A 7,404-nucleotide genomic window follows, 5' to 3' on the forward strand; every position below is an offset into this window, starting at 1 on the left:
GGATAGAACATAACAAGATTGAAGCAGTTTCTAGTAATAGTAATAATAACTAGCTCATTAGCTATGAGCTATTCCTAGAGAGTTTGAGTAATTAGAGAGAAACTATGGTCTACATATGTATGATATCAGAAAGACAGAGTAGCATGACATATCTTCCTAGTCAGGTTCTAGTGCTACTGCTAGTAGCCTACACCGTACAGAGTCTGATATATGAACCAAATCATTGCTTCTTCAAAACTGAAAATTCTAAAGTGACCATGACATACAAATGCATACTATGAGTAGTAAGATTGTCCACCTTAGCCAAGGGTTTCACCAGCACTACTCCACCCATGGACCAATGTACAAAAATTATCAGTACTGCAAACCTAAAAATTAAACAAATACATAGTGTGAGTCTGAGATAGAACATACATTCAGAAAATAGCCTGATATGACATTGCAAAAAGACAGACTAAGGCAAGCAAAAAGTAAAAGTTTATTCACTACTAATCTGATGATTATAAACTAAGGAGAGCTAATATGTACATGTTGCTTGTAAGAAGATAAGTTACTGCATTATTTCCACTACACATAAATCTGAATAAATATTCCTACACATGCCTATGTAAATAGAGCAAATAGAGACGGACAGCTGTGCCTATGTAAATCAAAGTTTTCATGACCCATCATCATACATAAAAAGAGACCCGTGGGATACTGCCAAAGATGATTCCAAGCTATGACAAACAGAATAGGGGTTTGCTATTTCAAGCTATGATAGAATAGGTGTTATGCTATATATGATGATGAATTCAGTGTTGTAAACCTTCATTGTTGCAACCTTAATTTACATAGCTTGATTAAACACTTTCAATTAATCTGGTAAAGGCATGTATAGTCTGTAGAATACATACTTGTCATTTTTTATATCCCAAACTGTGCAGCCAACAGGCATTTAGAATCCGCAGTTATTAAGATTGTGCACAGCCATGCAGGCAAATATACTAACTAGTATGTAAATCTACTGTCAATGAATATGAAAATAGCACCTTCAGCAGTATTATCACTAGGACAACCCAAATATTGATTGCGATTAGAAGTTTTGGTGCTCAGTAATTTGATGAATTGCTGCCATAATGCGATGAATTGCTACCATTGATGACAAACCCCGGCTATATTTATCTATCACAGGGTATTTGAAAAATCCAAGGCATCAGCTTGTATGAACTTCCAGAATCATACTGCAACGCAAAAAAAGATGGACTTAACTATCTCAAGGTCATGCCAGGAAGGTGCATAGCAACCGACTGCTTTGAGAGGGATGACATGATCCCCTCATTCAGCTGTGGATAGCTCTTCTTTTCAGCCATGCTCCTGCTGCCCTACAACAAGAGAGAAAAATCACAATGAATCTCATTTGCATGGAACAAGCAATGTACTGGAATGTTTCAGTAACTCATCTGCTGCAGTACTTGCAGCAAAAGTCCAATAAAATGCATTTGTAAAGAGATTTTGACATTTATCAATTCCAATAGGATAAGCAGCAGCAGGTTATATAGAACAACAGTAATTATGAGTTGCAATAAAAAATCCAAATACTAGTAGATGTAAACTCACACTTGAATGATTTGTGTGCTCTCATGATTTCCTCGAAGTATTGTAATTCTATCTCTGTAATGGAATTTCAAAGCCACTAACCTACAAGAAGTGAAAATATGATCACTAGCTAGTAGTCATCAAACAAGAATTGTGTAAACAATTCTGTATGTTCAGTTAAACAAAATGAACTCTCTAGTGAAAATGAACTATAATGAGCTTGCCACGGACTACAAAATAGCAAACTACATTTAGAAAGGTAGCAGAGTCACCTTGTGCAGATAGGCTATCGTCACCCTTCTTGTACTGAGTCACCTTGTGCAGAGTATGCTTCCAGCACTCCTTGTTCTTGCAGTAGGTCTTTTTGGTCCGAGGAATGTTCACCTGTATAACATGTGAAACAAATAGTCAAAGGCATATATTCAGCAAGCCTATAATACCATAACAGATTACATCCAAGTCTGCATCATATTTCTGCAGCATACTTTGATCTTCAGTTGGTCATAAAGTTGAATGAAAAGAAATTCTTGGCGCTACAATAGTTCTGCAGCATACTTTGATCTGCAGCATATTTCAAGCATTTTGTACTAACTGCTACGTCTTTTGCAAGACCTCAAAAGCAGTCAAGATCAGAATAGGCATATTTCTAGGCTGCATTCATGAATCATAAATATGCTTGTGCCACACAACAAGGTTGAACTAAAAATCACTTGATATGAAGCTAATATAGGACTAACTCAACGTTAGCTAACCAACTAATGACTTAATGAGGCATTGAAGTAATCTAGTTATCTGAAAATCTTCAACGAAATTAATCACAAATGCTGCCATTTACTCATGATGAATTAACCACAAATGCCACCATTTACTCATGATGAGAACATATTGACGGGAGAGTGGCCAGTATCCTTGCAGTAGAATTTTCCCTCATGGGCACATAAGTGTCTCTGCTTGGAAGAACAGCCTAATTAAACTACATCATTATTTTCCTGGGCACACTCCTATGGTTTAAACAAGACAGTAGTGGACCACAGCATCATACTAGGTTTACTTGTATCTAATGCTGCAGTGCTATATGTCATGTGTTCCATAGGTAGAGTTAAAAACAATCTTTCTATAGTAGAGCAAAAAGGACTAGTCAATAGGCTTAATAATTTTCTAAATAATTTAGGATGTTATAGTAGCAAAGCAATATGGGTAAATTGCCCAAATGCTCCCAAGAGTAGACTAGTAGTAACTGAAATCAATGACCATCGAGACCGAGACACTCCATACTGAGTTCATACAACACCTGTATCTCAAGGTAATACCAGTGTTTGCCAACTACAATTCAGCTATCTACGGTGAAAAGAGACATATCAAATCCATGTGGGAATGGAGATCGGACGGGGGACTGGGATTGGGATTAGTACCTGGGGCTGCCTGTACTAGGATGGCAGACGTGGTCTTCTGGTGGTGGTTCGCTGCTACCTTCTCGGAGATGCCGCCGGTGGGCTTAGTGGCGGGGGGCGCCGGTGTGTGCCTTCTACTGCCATGGAGATGAGCGCGAAGGCGTGGTGCGGGGCGCAGGAGACGGCGCCATGGATCCGGCCACCCTCGCCCGAGCTGCTGGCCGCCCACGCCTGAGCATGAGCCGTTGGAGCACCTCGTTGTGGCAAGCATGGAGGAGCCCAACCTGGCGGCGCAAATTGAGGCGCCCGTCGGAGCGGAGCGAGGGAGGAGGCGTAGAGAAAACAAAGGTGGGGCGAGGTGTCGTGGCCTCCACGGATCTTCGGCCTGGAGATCTGGCGGCGCTGTGGCGGAGGAGGGGTTGTATTAGTGGTGGCGGCGACGGCGGCGGAGGACGGTAGCAGTGGAGCAGATGAGACGAGAGATGGGGTGTTCGGACTTTGGGAGATACCGGACAGGAGGGGGGCGATGGGATCTGGACTTGAGTTGCGTATCCGCTGTGAATATTTTTTTTTTAAATATCATTGCCGAGTGTCCTAACAGCTTCGACACTTGACAAATAGAGGAAATTAAAAAAATTATATTTTTTTTAAAATACCTTTGCCGAGTGCCTCTGTGAAGACACTCGGCAAAGAGAAATTTTTTAAAAAAAATTCAAAAACCCTCTTTGCCGAGCGCCTTATTCTTGGCACTCGGCAAAGACCCCCTTTGACAAGTGCCATGCTCCGGCGCTCAGCAAAGTTTTTTTTTTGTTTTTTTGCCTTCAAATTTTTTGTGCAGCCCTTTTAAAGTACCAGAAACTCCTCGTTAGAATTTGGAGATTTTTTGTGGCTTTTTGATATATTTAGTTACTTTATTTCGTTTACTTGAATTTTTTTAAAAAATATAAATTTAAACTGCACGTGATACGAATAATGGAATTTAATGATTCAAAAAATAATAGTCATGTTACTGAGTATAGTGTGAGGCCATATCCAGAAACGGACCCGAAATTTCGGACATCTTGTTCACGAAACATGACCGCGAACTTGTGTGCGAAGTGTTTTTAAATTCTATAAAAAGCAAACGAAGTCCGAAAATCATGAAACTTGTTGAGATGTCGTGATATCGTATGTGGAGGCTATGATAAAAATTTCAGAAGATTTCGTGCACGTTGTCACGTACGATGCTTACAAACCAGGACATCTCTGAACATGTAGAGATGTAGAGATGTCCTAGTTTGTAAGCATCGTACGTGACAACGTGCACGAAATCTTCTGAAATAATAAAGAAAAATTGAAAATATCTCACTAGTCGGCATAGCGAGTTGCTTGAAGTTATGGACCTTAGTCGATATAGGTCGATGTTCGCAGTGCACTCCCATAAACGGCCACTAGGAAGAAGATCAAGCAACGCTACTGGTTCATCGGGAAGACGACATCATAGTACTAGGTGTCGCTAGGAAAATGGCAGGAAAAAGATCACCAAGAACTGCATTTTTAGGTTATAAACTATGACAACAGGTTATAAACTTTCATTTATAAAAACATTTGATAAGAGTTATAAATAAAGACTACGATCGCAGCGTAAAGAAAATCCTCGCTGAGCCCACCAGGAGGAATCCACACACAAGAGTCAGCTTTAGCATCCACCTATCACCTGCAACAGGAGGAATGAAACCCTAAGTACTCAATTGTACTCAGCAAGACTTATCCCGACATGAGAAAAGAAAAGACTCCAAGGATATGCAAGGCTATCTAGCTTGTGGGTTCATTGCATTTGCAGGAAGTATTACTAAGCGTGCGTCCTTATATTCGATTTTTATTAATAGCCGCATTGGTTCATTAACTAACCATTCTATGTAAGCAACTGTGCTACTTTCAAGCAGGTGGTAAGCAATCAGATTTCCTTTGTTCATCTTCTATCTTTCATCTTTTAGTTCTTACTACGATGCTAAACACGAGACAAGCCGTACCGGATTGCTCAGGCGATTCGCGAATCAATGCCCCCAGTTGGGTACCCCGAAAACACATGTCCCGCTTGTACCCCAGGCACAAGCAGGACCAACCCATCACTCTCATATCCCTGGGTATCCAGGTCCTCATCCAAACTGGGACTCCAAGCCCCCGCCCCTGAGTCCCGGACTCAGTACAGTGTAAGGACCTCCTCCATCAAAATAAAACCCTGACAGTCGATTCGAAAAGAGCCAGATCTGCGACAAGAGAGCAACAAGTCTTCCAAGCGCTCATACACAAGTATATGCTCAGGATAATAAGTTTATGACTTGTCTGAATGCCTTATGCAACGAACGGTCCTTAACCAACCAGATAGGGAAAGCAGTGTAACCAAGCCATGCCCTGCATCCACGGCGACACGACCTCTTACACCCACCAGTACCCAAATCATATCCCTGCTCAGTCATCATTTTCCTTTTCCACCATTTTTATATTTTCCAAGTGATGATAATCCAATAATATGTTTCCTGTATCTCGCGAGTGACAGGCAATCACTCGACTTCTATCAGAGTCCTGTAGCATAGCAATCTGCCCGATCATATCATACTAGTAAGACTCATAGGATAAATATATATATATATATATATATATATATATATATGCAAGGGGGTTTCATTCAACTCCTTAAAACTTAATGCACAAATATAATTTAAACTGCAGAAAGTAGGGGTTATGCACCGGGGCTTGCCTGGGTAAGATATATATTAAAATTTAGTATCTGCATCTTCCGATCATGCACCATCAACTAGATAGAAAGCCTATTATATCATCTTCGGATTCCCAATCATCCTTCGATCGATCCGTTGATCTATCATCGTACCTATATGACATGCATGCGATGCAATGCAAAGATGTAATTAATCAACTGCAATCGTGACTCGTAAAATACGATGTACGCCTCTCGAGTTAACGGGCTAGTTCTACGACGACCATACTTAGGCTACATATACACGTTGTCGGATAAGGCGTTATTTTTTAATAATTATTTTAGTTATATAAACCAAGGTGTTTCTTTATTCGTAATTGGACATTATTATCTAATTAGCAACTAGTTATTCCGGAGCTACAAAATTTATGGTGAGTACCTAATATTGCTAGAAACCTGCTGCACAAATTTCAGATTCAATAATATTATCAATTTATCATGACAATTCCCACATGTTCATATTTTATAATATTAAGTACCGTAAATTAATTATATAGCTTCCCCGAATATTATCCAACTGTGTGAACAAACTATACTAACAGGTAGATCATGATTTTAGAAGACTAATAAAACTGGTTTGGTATTGTTATGATTTTTCTATGATTTTCTACGAATTTTACATGTTTACTTTATAAGCTAATTTAGAAATTCCTCAAAACGAAAAAGGGGCCGACGGCCCTAAACCGGCCCAGCATGGCAGACCGGCCAAAGGCCAGCAGCAAGGGCGAGGCGGCCCAACGCCAGGCAGGCCGCAGCCTAGCAAAACGGCCCACGCGGCCAGGACTAGATAGCGATGGCGTTTAAACGATTAGGCCCCTGAGCTTTCTCTAAATCATTCCGCGATACTAACGTACTATTTGAGTGAGTCTAGTATTTTGCACTGAGAACCCCCGTACAAAAATCTTCTTGGATTTATACCCTTGCTCACCATGCTTCATCTTTCCCAGGAGCGGAGGCGTATCGGAGCCGAGGAGCTGAGGAGCTCTGACCGGCAATGGAGACGCTGAGGTCGCGACGGCGCGGGTCCCGGTGGGGCAGCAGGTACCGCGGCGACTCGGCGCGTGGCAAGGAACTCGCGTGCATGAGAGAGAGCAAGCACCGACGGGCAGCCAAGGCGGCTGCGGCATGGCCGAGCACGGGCGGCCGAGGAGCGGGGAGGTGCTTCGCGGCTCGGGCATAGGCAGCGAGGACACGGCTATGTTCGGCATGGGCGCACAGGGCTCGGCGCAGGACGGTGCGCCATGACGGCGTGGTGAGGACGATGCGGAGCCGCGTACGGATGTCGACGGGGCGACCTGGTGCAGCGGCACACGCGCGCAGGTCACGCGGGTAGGGGCGCGGATGGGGCAGCGGCCGAGGAACTCTGCGGGCTCGACGTACCAGGCGTAGCATGGAGCTCGCGCGAAGGTGGGGCGACGCGGGCGCATCACCGGCACGGTCAGCAGGCCGGACCGCGCAGACAACGACGGGCGGCGATGGCGCCTGGAGAACAGCTGTCGCGGCGCGGGCGAAACGGCGGTGGTGGCGCAAGGCGAGGTGCTGAGGACCTCGGCACAAGGAGGTGCGCGGACCGGCGGAGCCGCGGCACCGGTAGGACAGCTCCGGGCAGCAGGCGGAGCACGGGAGCACGGGAGAGCAGAGAGGACGCGTGGCTGCAGCGGCTCTGGCGTCGGTGGT

The 7,404-nt window shown here is 43.6% G+C and overlaps 1 long non-coding RNA gene across 3 annotated transcripts; it reads right to left on the bottom strand.

Moving 5' to 3' along the window:
- Positions 1 to 91: 91 nt before the first annotated feature.
- Positions 92 to 3,509, bottom strand: LOC136531248 (uncharacterized). 3 transcript variants are annotated; one of them, XR_010777991.1, is made up of 5 exons: positions 2,991 to 3,509; positions 1,851 to 1,962; positions 1,600 to 1,680; positions 1,032 to 1,364; positions 92 to 368 (listed from the first exon to the last, which is right to left on the bottom strand). It is a non-coding gene; the product is annotated as an uncharacterized lncRNA (long non-coding RNA). The 3 variants fall into 3 exon arrangements; XR_010777990.1 differs by having other exon boundaries at positions 92 to 1,359; XR_010777989.1 differs by having other exon boundaries at positions 92 to 1,364.
- Positions 3,510 to 7,404: the final 3,895 nt, after the last annotated feature.

Source organism: Miscanthus floridulus, unplaced genomic scaffold (assembly GCF_019320115.1).
Source record: "Miscanthus floridulus cultivar M001 unplaced genomic scaffold, ASM1932011v1 fs_308_2_3, whole genome shotgun sequence".
NCBI classification, from domain to species: Eukaryota; Viridiplantae; Streptophyta; class Magnoliopsida; order Poales; family Poaceae; genus Miscanthus; species Miscanthus floridulus.